Source organism: Nicotiana attenuata, unplaced genomic scaffold (genome assembly GCF_001879085.1).
Source record: "Nicotiana attenuata strain UT unplaced genomic scaffold, NIATTr2, whole genome shotgun sequence".
NCBI classification, from domain to species: domain Eukaryota; kingdom Viridiplantae; phylum Streptophyta; class Magnoliopsida; order Solanales; family Solanaceae; genus Nicotiana; species Nicotiana attenuata.
This window is the reverse complement of record NW_017671485.1, coordinates 281743-290115: the sequence shown is the minus strand read 5'-3', so window position 1 is coordinate 290115 and position 8373 is coordinate 281743. Positions and strand designations below refer to the sequence as shown.

The 8373-nt window shown below is 30.9% G+C and overlaps 1 long non-coding RNA gene across 1 annotated transcript; it reads right to left on the bottom strand.

Moving 5' to 3' along the window:
- Positions 1 to 4000: 4000 nt before the first annotated feature.
- On the bottom strand, positions 4001 to 5541 carry LOC109208580. Its single transcript, XR_002065215.1, has 3 exons — positions 4872 to 5541; positions 4406 to 4442; positions 4001 to 4311 (listed from the first exon to the last, which is right to left on the bottom strand). It is a non-coding gene; the product is annotated as an uncharacterized LOC109208580 (long non-coding RNA).
- Positions 5542 to 8373: the final 2832 nt, after the last annotated feature.

Here is an 8373-nt window from a genome sequence, read left to right as displayed (position 1 = left end):
TGGATTAAAACAAAACTCAATTATATTCTTGTCTTAGAACTTATTCAGTTTAACATACTGGAGAATAAGCTTACACACAGGTGACGTCCCGTAAAATATACTGGATTAAAACAAAACTCAATTATATTCTTGTCTTAGAACTTATTCAGTTTAACATACTGGAGAATGAGCTTACACACAGGTGACGTCCCAGAATAAGCTTACACACAGGTGACGTCCCGTAAAATATTCTGGATTCAAACAAAACTCAATTATATTCTAGTGTTAGAACTTATCCAGTATAACATATTGGAGAAAAAGCTTAGACACAGGCGATGTCCCGTAAAATATACAGGATTAAAACAAAACTCAATTATAATCTAGTCTGAAAACAGAATTCGTCCAGTATAACATACTGGAGAAAAACATTACACACAGGTGACGTACTTTAAATTATTCTGGATTGAAATAAAACTCAACTATATTATAACATAATATCTACATTAACGAAACATACTTCAAGTGAATTACAATGCATTTTTTATGAGATTTCCAATATAATAAGCTGGAAACGTCCAGTAAATTATATTCTAGTCTAAATAGAACTCAACTATATGCTACTCTAAATAGAACTCGTCCGGTATAACATACTGGAGAAAATTTTAAACACAGGTGATTTCCTGTAAAATATACTGGATTGATATAAAACTCAATTATATTCTAGTTTATGCAGAACTTACCCAGTATAACATACTGGAGAATAAGCTAACACACAGGTAATGTCCCGTAAAATATACTGGATTCAAACAAAACTCAATTATATTCTAGTCTTAGAACTTATCCAGTATAACATAAAAAATATTACACACAGGTGACGTCCCGTAAAATATTATGGATTCAAACAAAATTCAATTATATTCTAGTCTTATAACTTATCCATTATAACTTATTGGAGAATAAGCTTATACACAGGTGATGTCTCGTAAAATATACTGGATTCTATCAAAACTCAATTATATTCTACTCTTAGAAATTATCCAGTATAACATACTGGAGAATAAGCTTACACACATGAGATGTCCCGTAAAATATACTGGATTAAAACAAAACTCAATTATATTCTTGTCTTAGAACTTATTCAGTTTAACATACTGGAGAATAAGCTTACACACAGGTGACGTCCCGTAAAATATTCTGGATTCAAACAAAACTCAATTATATTCTAGTGTTAGAACTTATCCAGTATAACATATTGTAGGAAAAGCTTACATACACGTGATGTCCCGTAAAATATACTGGATTCAAACAAAACTCAATTATATAATAACATAATATCTACATTAACGAAACATACTTCAAGTGAATTATCATGCTTTTTTTATGAGATTTCCAGTATAATAAGCTGGAAAAATCTTTGCTTTAGATATTAATTTAGAAACGTCCAACAAATTATACTGGCGCTATGTTCTACATTGAGAAAATTAGACAATAACACAGATTAAAACATTAAAAACAAATCAAAAATTCGAAAAATTAAATTTTTTTTACTGATATTTTGAATTTTATGGTTTGAATTCTTGATCGTAGAAGAAATTTAAATAATCAGACAAATTTTAGATAGAACTTACTTCGATTTGCAGATTGACGACGGAAATTTTGCTAAAACTTCGATTTGCTAACACTTCGATTTGCAAATTAACGCCGGAAGATTTTGCGAATACCTCGATTAACGCCGAAAGATTTTGCTAATATTTCGATTTACAGATTGATAGCGAAAATTTTCTTAATAACTCGATTTGAAAATTAATGCCGGAAGATTTTGTTAAGTTTTGCTAAAAGAAGAATTTAAGGTGAAGTCGCGTAAATTAATAAAAAAAGCAGGGGTATTTTAGTCAACAAAATGTTACCGCACTAAATTAGTGGCTAAATATCGTTGACCGGTGATTATGTGGCTACATTTGATTGACCAGGCGAAAAACTGGCCATTTTTGGATTTTTCGCACAAAATTATAGCAAAGCATGATAAGGCCTTAGGCCCATGAAAAATCTCCTTATTCATATAGATAAACATAAACATTTACGATGTGGCACCCTATCATTATGTATATACTTTTTCAAAAAACTATTATACATGGGGAGAGATTTCAAGGGGGTTTTGGAGGGAGGGGGATAAAAATTGCACGGGGCGCCCAGGCGCCCCCATTTAGTCTATACCCATTTTTTAAAAAGTTTTAATTTGTACCCACTTTTTAAACAACCTCAGCACTCTTTCTCTTCCTCCTTCTCCTTCTTCGTTTTCTTCTTCTTCTTTCTTCTTCTGCTGTTGGTGCTGCTATGAAACTTCAGTCCATGGGGATGATGTTACCATAAGTATGTTTATCAGACTATTTAAAAATAAATTATAAATAACTTTCTAAAGTAAGTACGTACATGTATGTAAATATAAGTCCATTTCCTTTAATTCACATTCTATTTTTTTTTTGGATTGGCTTTGTACATTATCAATGCATTTTAACCTGTTGTGCTAAATCATTATCTAGTTTTTTAAGTTACTAATTCTACTTATGATAAACTTATTATCTGTACAAAAAATCAATTACATGATAGCATAAAACATGCTGAAGTTCAGCAAATATAGAACAAATTTCAGTTAAAACATGCTGAAGTTCAGGAAAAAGAGAACAACACTTCAGCTACTAGAATGTTTAAGTTCAGCAATTACAAACAAAAACTTCAGCAAATAGAGAACAAAACTTCAGCTACTATGCTTAAGTTTAGCAATTACAAACAAATACTTCAGCAAATAGAGAACAAAACTTCAGCTACTATGCTTAAGTTCAGCAATTACAAACAAAAACTTCAGCACACTTGATTTAGCAATTTTTGCTACTTCAGGCCCGTCTACTTGAATGCTTAAGTTTTGTGTAATTGCCTTTGCTACTTCAGGCCCGTATACTATAGAGCCTTTGACTTTCGTAATTGCAATGCTATTATTTGTAGGATCAAAATAGATATACTTAATCTTTTTGGAAATTGCTTTAGACAAATCTCTAGATGATTAAATGTTCCACAATTATGTGCCATATGCATTGTTGTCATTCGAGATATAAAGCAGAGCAGCTACTACGCACATCTCCATGGACATAGCGGAATTTACTTTGTCTGTCGAACAAAACACTGAGGAATAAATAATGGGATATAGAATGAATTAATATCACTTTAGTCATTAGTTTATACCAGTTATAGATGAGTGTACATGACTATTTGATCTTCCAAATATATACAAATCCACAAGACAATAGTTACATCAAGCAGTGCCTATGGTACTAAAAAATACATACATCTTAAAGTTTTGCTCAAAAGAACATTAAACCCACCCAGCCTGTGGGGCAACCAAAACCCATTGATAGAAGCCACGTAATCCAGATGAGTTTGATCGCATCAAGTTTCTGCACGGTGTTAATAAACATCAAAGTCCAATAATCTGAACGAAGAAGCTTCCCACCATTTAAACATGTTGAACATTTTATTGTCTTAAGATAGAGCAGCTCAGCTTTACACAACAGAAAAAAAGTTATCCAAAAAATACAAATTACGTGACTTTAATCATACCATCTTCAGACAATATTAAGATCAAATCGAGCAGAACGCAAATTAAGAGAGAACAAATAGTTCCAAAGTTCCTCTCTTCAGTCTCCTCTGCAGCTTCATCCTAAATCAACTGTTTCTGCTAGCATTAGTGACATGTTTCTGATGCCTCGCTCTAAATGCAGTAATTTTTGAAAAACCTTTGTGTAGAGGTGAATATCCCAACCAGAAAACGTGAATGGAGAATCCTAAACTGATGCACAAATCAGACCAGCAGAACCAAATCGCACCACACCCACAAATCAATGGTAGAGCCAAGGAAAATAATAGACCACTGAAACTTGTATCAGAATAAACCAAGCAATTATTTTGATCTTTTTATGCAATAATGATTTTATTTATTTTTTCAAATGACAATATATACATAGCAATATTAGTGCATATAACATATTGTATTTATGTAACATGTCTTCAACTGGCAGTAGCTCAGACTTACAACTCAAGAAAAAAAAAATTAACCGTGAGTAACTGAACATCTATATTGAGCCAAATAACATTTGTGACGAAAGAACAAGCTATATTGGGCTATCTTTCAGTTAAAATTGACATCCAATCTGATGTATAGATAGAAGAGAAGCCTATGAACATATTCTGCTTATTGCTAGAGAGCAGCAATAAAGCTTGAAGTGACATATAAAATGTGCAACCATCTTATTGTGATATCCTCAAATGATCAATGTCAACCTGAATAGATGAAGAAGATGTTGTTCAGTATAGGCTTATAAAAGTAAACAAAAAATGAGCTTAATTGAAATCCCAAAAGAGAAAGGTTCAATACCTGAAGCATGTTGGCATCTGCGGATGCAATTGTTTATCTACATTAAGCCAAACAACATTTGTTTAAAAGAAAGAACAAGCTATCTTTGACATTATATTGCAATTTAATCCAAGTTTTTGTGCAATATAGACGTAATTAGGTTAGTGACAGAGTTTCTGAATTCTAAATACACTACTTGATTGTTTTTGTACTCTTATTATAAACAATTCAAGAAAATTGAACCCGTTAGCTAGATTAATTATCATTGTAGTACTCAGTCATAATAAAACAATAAACCAAATCTCCTACATGCATCATTAACACTATGATGCCACCAAATACTCTAATATTTTTATTCAGATGGCTATCAACCTAAAAGTTAAAATTTTTAATTAAAGAAGTCGAAGAACACCAAAAGAAGGCAAGTAAAGAGAAATTCAAACTATAAAATAACAGCTACAGTAAAAAAATTACTAAAATATCGTACCTCAGTAACGATTGCTTACAATGTTATTTATGAGGAAACTTCACTTGACCCATATAGGAAAACCTCGACTTTCAACATAATGAACCATCTTCATGCTATTAATATCAGATCGAGCACAAGGCAAAGAGAAAGAGAACAAAAAGTTTCCTCCATCCCCCTTTCTAAGAAAAAGCATATACTAACAGGAAAGCTCCATCACAATGGGAAAACTATCTATGACTAAGTAAGCCAGCATGCTCAGTCAGAAAAATTTTTCTTTCTATCAGATCGAGGACTGGTATTTTAGTGGAAGATGATGTTTCTTACTCTTTTGTTTCATCTTTCACCTGTCCTTGTTATCTATACATGCAAGACCTTTTAAATGGTGAGTTTGTATCTTTCTGCCTATATATTATTGCAGAGCAAATTCCAAAGCATAATATTGAATTCATCAGTTAAACATTTAACTGAATACATACACGGTGATAATCCGGATATTTAACCAAACAGGAGTATCATTTAAGTAGTTGCTCCTAGCTTTGAGAGTCTCGCTCGCCCAAGGGATGAATAACAGGATCCTAATAAAGCACAATGTAAAAAAATGTTCTACAAAGATTAAAAAGGACAAAACCATACCGATACAGATACATTCTTCTTTTGGAGAAAAAATTTCCTATATCGGCAGATTTTCAATGAGTACCCTAGATTCTCAGATACAATATTTTCTACTCTTTTGACGTGTAATTGACATGGGAACTAAGTGCATACAGCTGTATACACTTTTTAAATTCTTTTCTAGACCAAGTCCAATTTTATAGATTTATTTTTCTATTTAGTTTCCTACTTCGTTTTGCTATTGCAATGATGCACCCCAGGTGGTCGAAGTCGTTACCTGAAGGAGCTTCAGCGCCAAAACAATAACAATAGCAAGCTTGACAACACTGTTAGGCGAAAATATTGAAATAGTAAAACCACTGGTAAAAGTGCACAAGTGAAATGTATGAAGATTAAATTTGTAAGCTAGTGCATTACTCAAATGGTCACTCAACTATCACAAATTATTTTCTAAAGTCACATTTCTTTCATTTGTAACAACAAAGTCACTGAACTATGCCTATAGCACTCAGAAGGTCACTCAACTATATTTTCCTAATTTTGGATTGAAAAATACCTATTTTACCCTCTAAATTATAAACATTTATCTTCTTTTTATTTTCTTAAACTTTTTAATATTATGATTTTCCCTTTTAATTTATATTATGGACTTACCTATAGAATAAATAAATTTTATTTATAAATTATAAAAACAAAAAGTATTTAAGCATATATAATTCTGGAATAACAAAATAATGAGCATAGTAAAAAAATTAATTAGAATAATTTGTTCGTAATGATAATTTTAGTGTTAACAACAAAAATTCAAAAAATTATTTACACAATTCAGAATGAAAGAAAATAAAGGTTGTAAAATATATATTCCATGGACGTAATATAAAAATAAATATTTAAATAGAAGTATTTTTATAATATACATTATATATTCTTGAAAATTATGCTCAATTATATTAATGCTTGTAGAATATTATTCATTAAATGCTACCGGGTGGAAGGCATTTATTTCATCTTTATGCGCATCATTCTTTCCGGTAGTAAATGAAACAGTTGTCTTCGGTCTTAGCTATCCTTTGCCTTCGGTTCCACGTGTCACCCTCTTATGCAATAACTTAACATATCATATTTCACCCTATACAGATAGTCCCCATGCTTTCCGGTGACATAACTTTGCGTCGTCGGAATTGTTGGTAGAAACATAATAATATAATTGAGCAATATATAATGTATATTATAAAAATACCTTTACTTAAATAATTATTTTTATATTACGTGCATGGAATACATATTTTACAACCTTTATTTTCTTTCATTCTGAATTGTGTAAATAATTTTTTGAATTTTTGTTGTTAATACTAAAATTATTATTACGAACAAATTATTCTAATTAATTTGTTTACTACGCTTATTATTTTGTTCTTCCAGCATTACATATGCTTAAATACTTTCTATTTTTTATTTATAAATAAAATTTATTTATTCTATAGTCTATAATACAAATTAAAAAGGAAAAAATCATAATATTAAAAAAATTTAAAAAAAGAAGAAGATAAATGTTTAATGTAGAGGGTAAAATAGGTATTTGGCAATCCAAAATTTAGAAAATCTAGTTGACTGACCTTCTGAGTGCAATAGGCATAGTTCAATGACTTTGTTGTTACAAACGAAAGAAAAGTGACTTTAGGAGATAATTTAGGATAGTTAAGTGATCATTTGAATAATAGACTCATTTGTAAGCTGAAGCGCACAAATAAAATAAGGAGAGTACCGTGTGCTTCATCAACATAAGGCAATGTGATATTTCATAAGAACTTTAAAACCATTTTAAGCATGTATTATAGTATACCACCAAACATTGCAAAGAATTAATGTGAACTACTGAATCAAACACATCTATTAAAAGGTAAAAAAGATAGAAAATATTGATTAGTCTTAACAAAACCCATAAGCTTTTTACAGTAAATTTTTTACAAAGATGACGGAGCAAGGCCAATGAAGATGAAATCGTATATAGTTCCACAAACCGCCCGAACCAACAATTTCCCCAATTTGAACAATTTCTACCCAGCAGAAATTTTGAAAATCAGGAAAAAAAGAAACCAAAACTCACCTTATAACTGTAAGCAAAACATAAAGAGCAACAAGTTGCAATTTCAAACGACTTTTTAACTGGGTATAAGAGCTCCGTAAGCTTAAGCTAATAAGCTATAGCTTGGTTTTTCATGGTACAATCTAACACCATATTTCTTCTAAACTTTTGTGAAAAAGAAAATCTCAAACTGCTTGCAAAGGAATATATAAAGTTAGTCTTTTCAGTAGGGAGGTTTAGATGGCATTCTGTTTCAATATTTTAAAACCTTAAAAACTTTTCAATAAACTAAAGAAGTTCAAAAATAATATATATTCAAACACCTTTTGGAAACAAACGCTAATTGGTGAAGTGCAATCCGGTGTGCCCAGTTTTGCACTAAACGTCGTCTTCTTTGTGTACGTGTTCATTAATATGATATGAGGCTTTTTCCTCAATAGAGAAGAGTAGGGGTGTACAAAGTAAACGACAAACCGCACCAACCCGATAATTCGAGTCAAACAGAGAAAAAACATACGATTATGATTTGGTTTGGTATTGGAAAAAAATACCCGACCATAATTGGTTTGATTTTCACTGAAGAAAATCAAACCGAAACCAAACCAACCCGACATTACATATATAGAAATTTTAGATATATTTAATATATAAATATATTTATTGTGATATAATTTTTAAAATTTTATCCTTTAAGTTATTATTTCAAGATTTGACTTAGAACTTTTGAGTGTTCCAATACATTTTATAGCCATTAATATTAGTAAATTAAATAATGCTAACAAAAGCCCAAACCAAAATTGTCACGCCCCGAACCTGGGGGCG